Source organism: Aotus nancymaae, unplaced genomic scaffold (assembly GCF_030222135.1).
Source record: "Aotus nancymaae isolate 86718 unplaced genomic scaffold, 86718_ANA_hifiasm-v0.15.2.pri h1tg000058l, whole genome shotgun sequence".
Lineage (NCBI taxonomy): Eukaryota > Metazoa > Chordata > Mammalia > Primates > Aotidae > Aotus > Aotus nancymaae.
In genome coordinates this window covers 4,555,550-4,561,167 of record NW_026988472.1, presented here as the reverse complement: position 1 = coordinate 4,561,167, position 5,618 = coordinate 4,555,550, and the positions used below count along the sequence as shown (strand labels likewise).

Here is a 5,618-nt window from a genome sequence, read left to right as displayed (position 1 = left end):
AAGACCTGTTATTCCTAGCCACATGTACTGGTGCCTGGAACTTTTCCTACCCAGAGAGATCCCTTCTTCTTTTTTTTTTTTAAAGAAAGAAAGAGAAAGAATAAAGAAAAAGAATAAAGAAGAGGAGGAAAAAGGAAGAGAAAGAGGGAGAGAGAATGGGAGTGTTGCTTTCTTGCCCAGGCTAGAATGCTGTTTAGTAATGGGTATTGAAAACCTCTTTTATACCAATAATTATACTTGATGTAGACAGGAAGGAATAAGGGAAGAAAATAACAAACGAGCAGCCAACCAATATTTCATTTAAACCTATGAAGTGCTATGCGATGACTGAGGAGTGATTTACTTCCAATTATGTAGTCACTTATGGAATAGGTGTGAGGTGGTAATGTATGTTTTATGTATTTGAAGTGGAGAGTTCTATAAATGTTTATTAAGTTTACTTGTTCCGGGTCTGAGTTCAAGTCCTGGATGTCCTTGTTAATTTTCTGTCTCGTTGATCTATAAAATCATTAGCTCTTCTTGCTACATTGATCCTTTTGCCATTATGTAATGTCCTTCTTTGCCTCTTTTGCTCTTTGTTGCTTTAAAGTCTACTTTATCAGAGGCGAGAATTGCATCTCCTGCTTTTTATTTATTTGTTTATTTTTACTATCTGATTGGTTGATAAATCTTCCTCCTTCTCTTTGTTTTGAGTCTTTGTGTATCGTTGCATGTGAGATGGGTCTGGATGCAGCATACCAATAGGTTTTGGCTTTTTATCCAATTAAAATATATATAACTTTAATACTGGCATTTGATGCTAGCTGGCTGTTTTGCCCATTGGTTAGTGTAAATTTTTCGTTGTGTTAATGTTTTTTTCTTTTTGATATATTTTTGGAAAGGCTGATATTGGTTGTTCCTTTATATGTACAGTGCTTCTTTCAGAACCTCTTGTAAAGCAGGCCTGGTGGTGGTGAACTCTCTAAGTACTTGTTTGTTCGCAAAGGATTTAATTTTTCCTTCGATTATAAAGCTTAGTTTGGCTGGATAGGAAATTCTGGGTTGAAAGTTCTTTTCTTTAAGGATGTTAAATATTGGTCCCCACTCTTTTCTGGCTTGTAGGGTTTCTGCTGAGAGATCTGCTGTAAGTCTGATAGGTTTCCCTTTATGGGTAACCTGACCTTTCTCTCTGGCTGCCGTTAGTATTTTCTCCTTCATTTCAACCCTAATAAATGTGGCGATTATGTGCCTTGGGGTTGGTCTTCTTGAAGAATATCTTTGTGGTGTTCTCTGTATTACCTGGAGTTGAATATTACCCTGCCTTGCCAGGTTGGGAAAGTTTTCCTGAATGATATCCTGAAGAGTATTTTCCAACTTGGATTCATTCTCTTCGTCACATTCAGGTACACCTATCAAACGTAAATTAGGTCTTTTCACATAGTCCCATATTTCCTGGAGACTTTGCTCATTCCTTTTCATCCTTTTTTCTCCAATCTTGTCTTCTCGTTTCATTTCACTGAGCTGGTTCTCGACTTCTGATATCCTTTCTTCTACTTGATCAATTCGACTGTTTAAACTTGTGCAAGCTTCACGAAGTTCTCGTGTTGTGTTTTTCAACTCCATCAATTCACTTATATTCCTCTCTAAATTGTCCATTCTCGTTAACATTTCGTCAAACCTTTTTTCAAGGTTCTTAGTTTCTTTGCATTGGGTTAGAACAAGTTCTTTTAATTCACAGAAGTTTCTTATCACCCACGTTTTGAAACCTGCTTCTGTTATTGGAACACACTCGTAATCTATTAAGCCTTGTTCCGTTACTGATGAGGAATTGCGATCCCCTGTAGAGGTAGAGGCATTCTGATTTTGAGTATTCTCTGCCTTTTTACGCTGATTTCTTCCCTTCATTATATATTTATCCGTCTGTTGTCTTTGTAATTACCAACTTTCTAACTAGGTCTCTGAGCAGACGTCAAACTTGTTGATTCCCAGTGCCGAAGTCTGAGCAATCCACTGCGCCGGCCAAAACAGCGGTGTTAAGATGGATGGTGCTTTTCTGCCCAGGAATCTCTGGACTCTGCACCAAAAACTGGCGCGCTAAGGTGCCAGCTAAACTGCCGCGCCGGCCATAAGAGTCGCCCTGGCGACACGTGGGGCTCCTCTGCTGGGAATCTCCTGGTCCGTGAGCAACAAATATTCGTCTGAAAGTGTGGCGTCCTCTCGTTCTCTGTGCTTTCACTGGGAACTACGAGCCCGAGCTGCTAGTGATCAGCCATCTTAGATCTCTTCTTTCAGAAATTCCTATTCATGTTGTTTGCCCACTTTTTAACGGAGTTATTTGGGGTTTTCCTTCTTACTGATTTGTTTGAGTTCCTTATGGATTCTAGATATTATTCCTCGGTCAGATGCACAGTTTGCAAATATTTTTTCCCATTCTGTAGGTTGTCCATTTATTCTGTTGATAATTGCTTTTGCTGTGCGGAAGCTTTCAGTTTAATTGGGTATTTATTTATTTAATTTTGTTTTGCTGCATTTGCTTTTGGGTTCTTACTCATAAATTCATTGCCTAGGCAAATGTCCGGAAGAGTTTTTACTAGGCTTCCTTTTGGAATTTTTATGGTTTCAGGTATTAGATTTAAGTCTTTAATCTATCTTGAGTTCATTTTTTTACGTACTGAGAGGTCAGGATCTAGTTTTATTCTTCTACACATGACTACCCAGGGAAACTGAATCAAGTGTCCATTCTCCAGTGTATGTTTTTGTCTACTTTGTCAAGGACAAGCTGGTTGTAAGTATTTGGCTTTATCTCTAGGTTCTCTATTCTATTCTGTTGGTCTTTGGGTCTACATTTTATACTATGCTGTTTTGGTTTCTATTTCCTTGCAGTATAATTTGAAAATGGATAATGCAATGCTTCCAGATTAGTTCTTTTTTCTTAGAATTAGTTTGGCTATTCAGGAGTTTTTTTGGATTCATATGGATTTTAGGATTGTTTTTTCTAATTCTGTGAACAATGATGTTGGTATTTAGACAGGAATTGCATTGAATCTGTACATTGCTTAGCACAGTATGGTCATTTTCACAATATTGATTCTTGCAATCCATGAGCAGGGGATGCTTTTCTATTTGTTTGTGTCATCTATGATTTCTTTTTACTTGTCAGTGGAAAATAACTCTTATTGAGACCCCAAAAGCTGGAAAATCTGTTCCTGGCACTAAGCTGCTTTCTTTGCAACTTGGTCTTTCTTGAGTGGTCCCATGAATGCTTTCTTCTCCTCCTTGGTCTGGAAGGGGCCATGACCTGACTTGAAGGTGGTGTCAATGAACTTAAGGTCAGTCTTCTCCAGGGCCTTCTGTTTGGTCTGCACCAGCAAGAACTTGTGGAGGGTGAGCACTCACTTCTTGGTTACCACCAAACAACCTTTCAGCATGACAAAAATCATTGGTCACTTCACCATAGTGGACAAAGCCACCCAGAAGGTTGATGCTCTTGTCAGACAGGTCATAGTCAGTGGAAGTATTATTCTTGATATGTTAACTGTCCTTGATCAGGTAGCCCTAGCCAATCTTAAAGATCTTCTTGTTGATCTCAGTGTAGTGATGGTAGCCTTTCTGACCAGTGTGTACCACAAGGAAGGCTGCACGAACATGATGCCATGCTCTAATGCAGGCCACCTTGCACAGGCCTTGGTGGGTCTTGAGGGGCAGCTTCTTGCTGTGCCAATGACTGGTGACCCTTTTGTAGCCTTTGCCTATGGTCATCCCAATGATGTCAATCATTTCTTCCTGACCAAACATGTGATTCACAGGTACCTGCTGCTTGAGCCTCTCTCAGGCCCAGTCCAGCTTCTTCTTCTTTTTTTTTTTTTATTTTACTTTAAGTTTTTGGGTACTTGTGCAGATCTTGCAGGATTGTTACATAGGTATACAGATGACATCGTGGTTTGCTGCCTCCATCCCCCTGTCACTTACATTAGGTATTTCTCCTAATGTTATCCCTTCCCAATCTCCCCACACCCTGCTATGCCTCCCTTAGCCCCCAAACCCCCAATAGACCCCAGTGTGTGATGTTTCCCTCCTTGTGTCCATGTGTTCTCATTGTTCAACACCTACTTATGAGTGAGAACATGTAGTGTTTGGTTTTCTGTGCTTGTGTCAATTTGCTGAGAATGATGGTTTCCAGCTTCATCCATGTCCCTGCAAAGGACATGAACTCGTTTTTTATGGCTGCATAGTATTCCGTGGTGTATATGTGCAACATTTTTTCTTTATCCAGTTTATCTTTGATGGGCATTTGGGTTGGTTACAAGTCTTTGCTATTGGGAACAGGGCTGCAATGAACATACATGTGCATGTGTCTTTAAAACAGATTGATTTACAATCCTTTGGGTATATCCAATAATGGGATTGCTGGGTCAAATGGTATTTCTATTTCTAGATCCTTGAGATATCGCCACACTGTCTTCCACAATGGTTGAACTAATTTACACTCCCACCAACAGTGTAAAAGCATTTTTATTTTTCCACATCCTCTCCAGCATCTGATGTCTCCAGATTTTTTAATGATCGCCATTCTAACTGGCGTGAGATGGTATCTCAATGTGGTTTTGATTTGCATTTCTTTAATGACCAGTAATGATGAGCATTTTTTCATATGTTTGTTGGCCTCATGTATGTCTTTTGAAAAGTGTCTGTTTATATCTTTTGCCCTCTTTTTCAAGGAGTTGTTTGTTTTTTTCTTGTACGTTACTTTTAGTTCTTTGTAGATTCTGGATATTAGCCCTTTGTCAGATGGGTAGCTTGCAAAAATGTTTTCCCATCCTGTTGGTGGCTGGTTCAATCTAATAATTGTTTCTTTTGCTGTGCAGAAGCTCTTTAGTTTAATTAGATCCGATTTGTCTATTTTGGCTTTTATTGCCATTACTTTTGGTGTTTTAGTCATGAAGTCCTTGCCTATGCCTATGTCCTGAATGGTATTGCCTAAGTTTTCTTCTAGGGTTTTTATGGTGTTAGGTCTTATGTTTAAATCTTTAATCCATCTTGAGTTAATTTTTGTATAAGGTGTAAGGAAGGGGTCCAATTTTAGCTTTCTGCACATGGCTAGCCAGTTTTCCCAACACCATTTATTAAAGAGGGAATCCTTTCCCCATTGCTTGTTTTTGTCAGGTTTGTCAAAGATCAGATGGCTGTAGATGTGTGGCATTACTTCCAAGGCCTCTGTTCTGTTCCATTGGTCTATATCTCTGTTTTGGGACGAGTACCATGCTGTTTTGATTACTGTAGCCTTGTAGTATAGTTTGATGTCCAGTAGTGTGATGCTTCCCACTTTGTTCTTTTTGCTTAGGATTGTCTAGGCTATGTGGGCTCTTTTTTGGTTCCACATGAAGTTTAAGGTGGATTTTTCCAGTTCTGTGAAGAAGGTCAATGGTAGCTTGATGGGGATAGCATTGAATTTATAAATTACTTTGGGCAGTATAGACATTTTCACATTATTGGTTCTTCCTAACCATGAGCATGGAATGTATCTCCATCTGTTTGTGTCTTCTCTTACTTTCTTGAGCAGTGGTTTGTAGTTCTCCGTGAAGAGGTTCTTTGTTAGTTGTATTCCTGGGTATTTTATTCTCTTTGTAGCAATTGTGAAT

At 39.2% G+C, this 5,618-nt stretch overlaps 1 pseudogene; it reads right to left on the bottom strand.

Moving 5' to 3' along the window:
- Positions 1-3,191: 3,191 nt before the first annotated feature.
- On the bottom strand, positions 3,192-3,914 carry LOC105709654 (large ribosomal subunit protein uL3-like; annotated as a pseudogene).
- Positions 3,915-5,618: the final 1,704 nt, after the last annotated feature.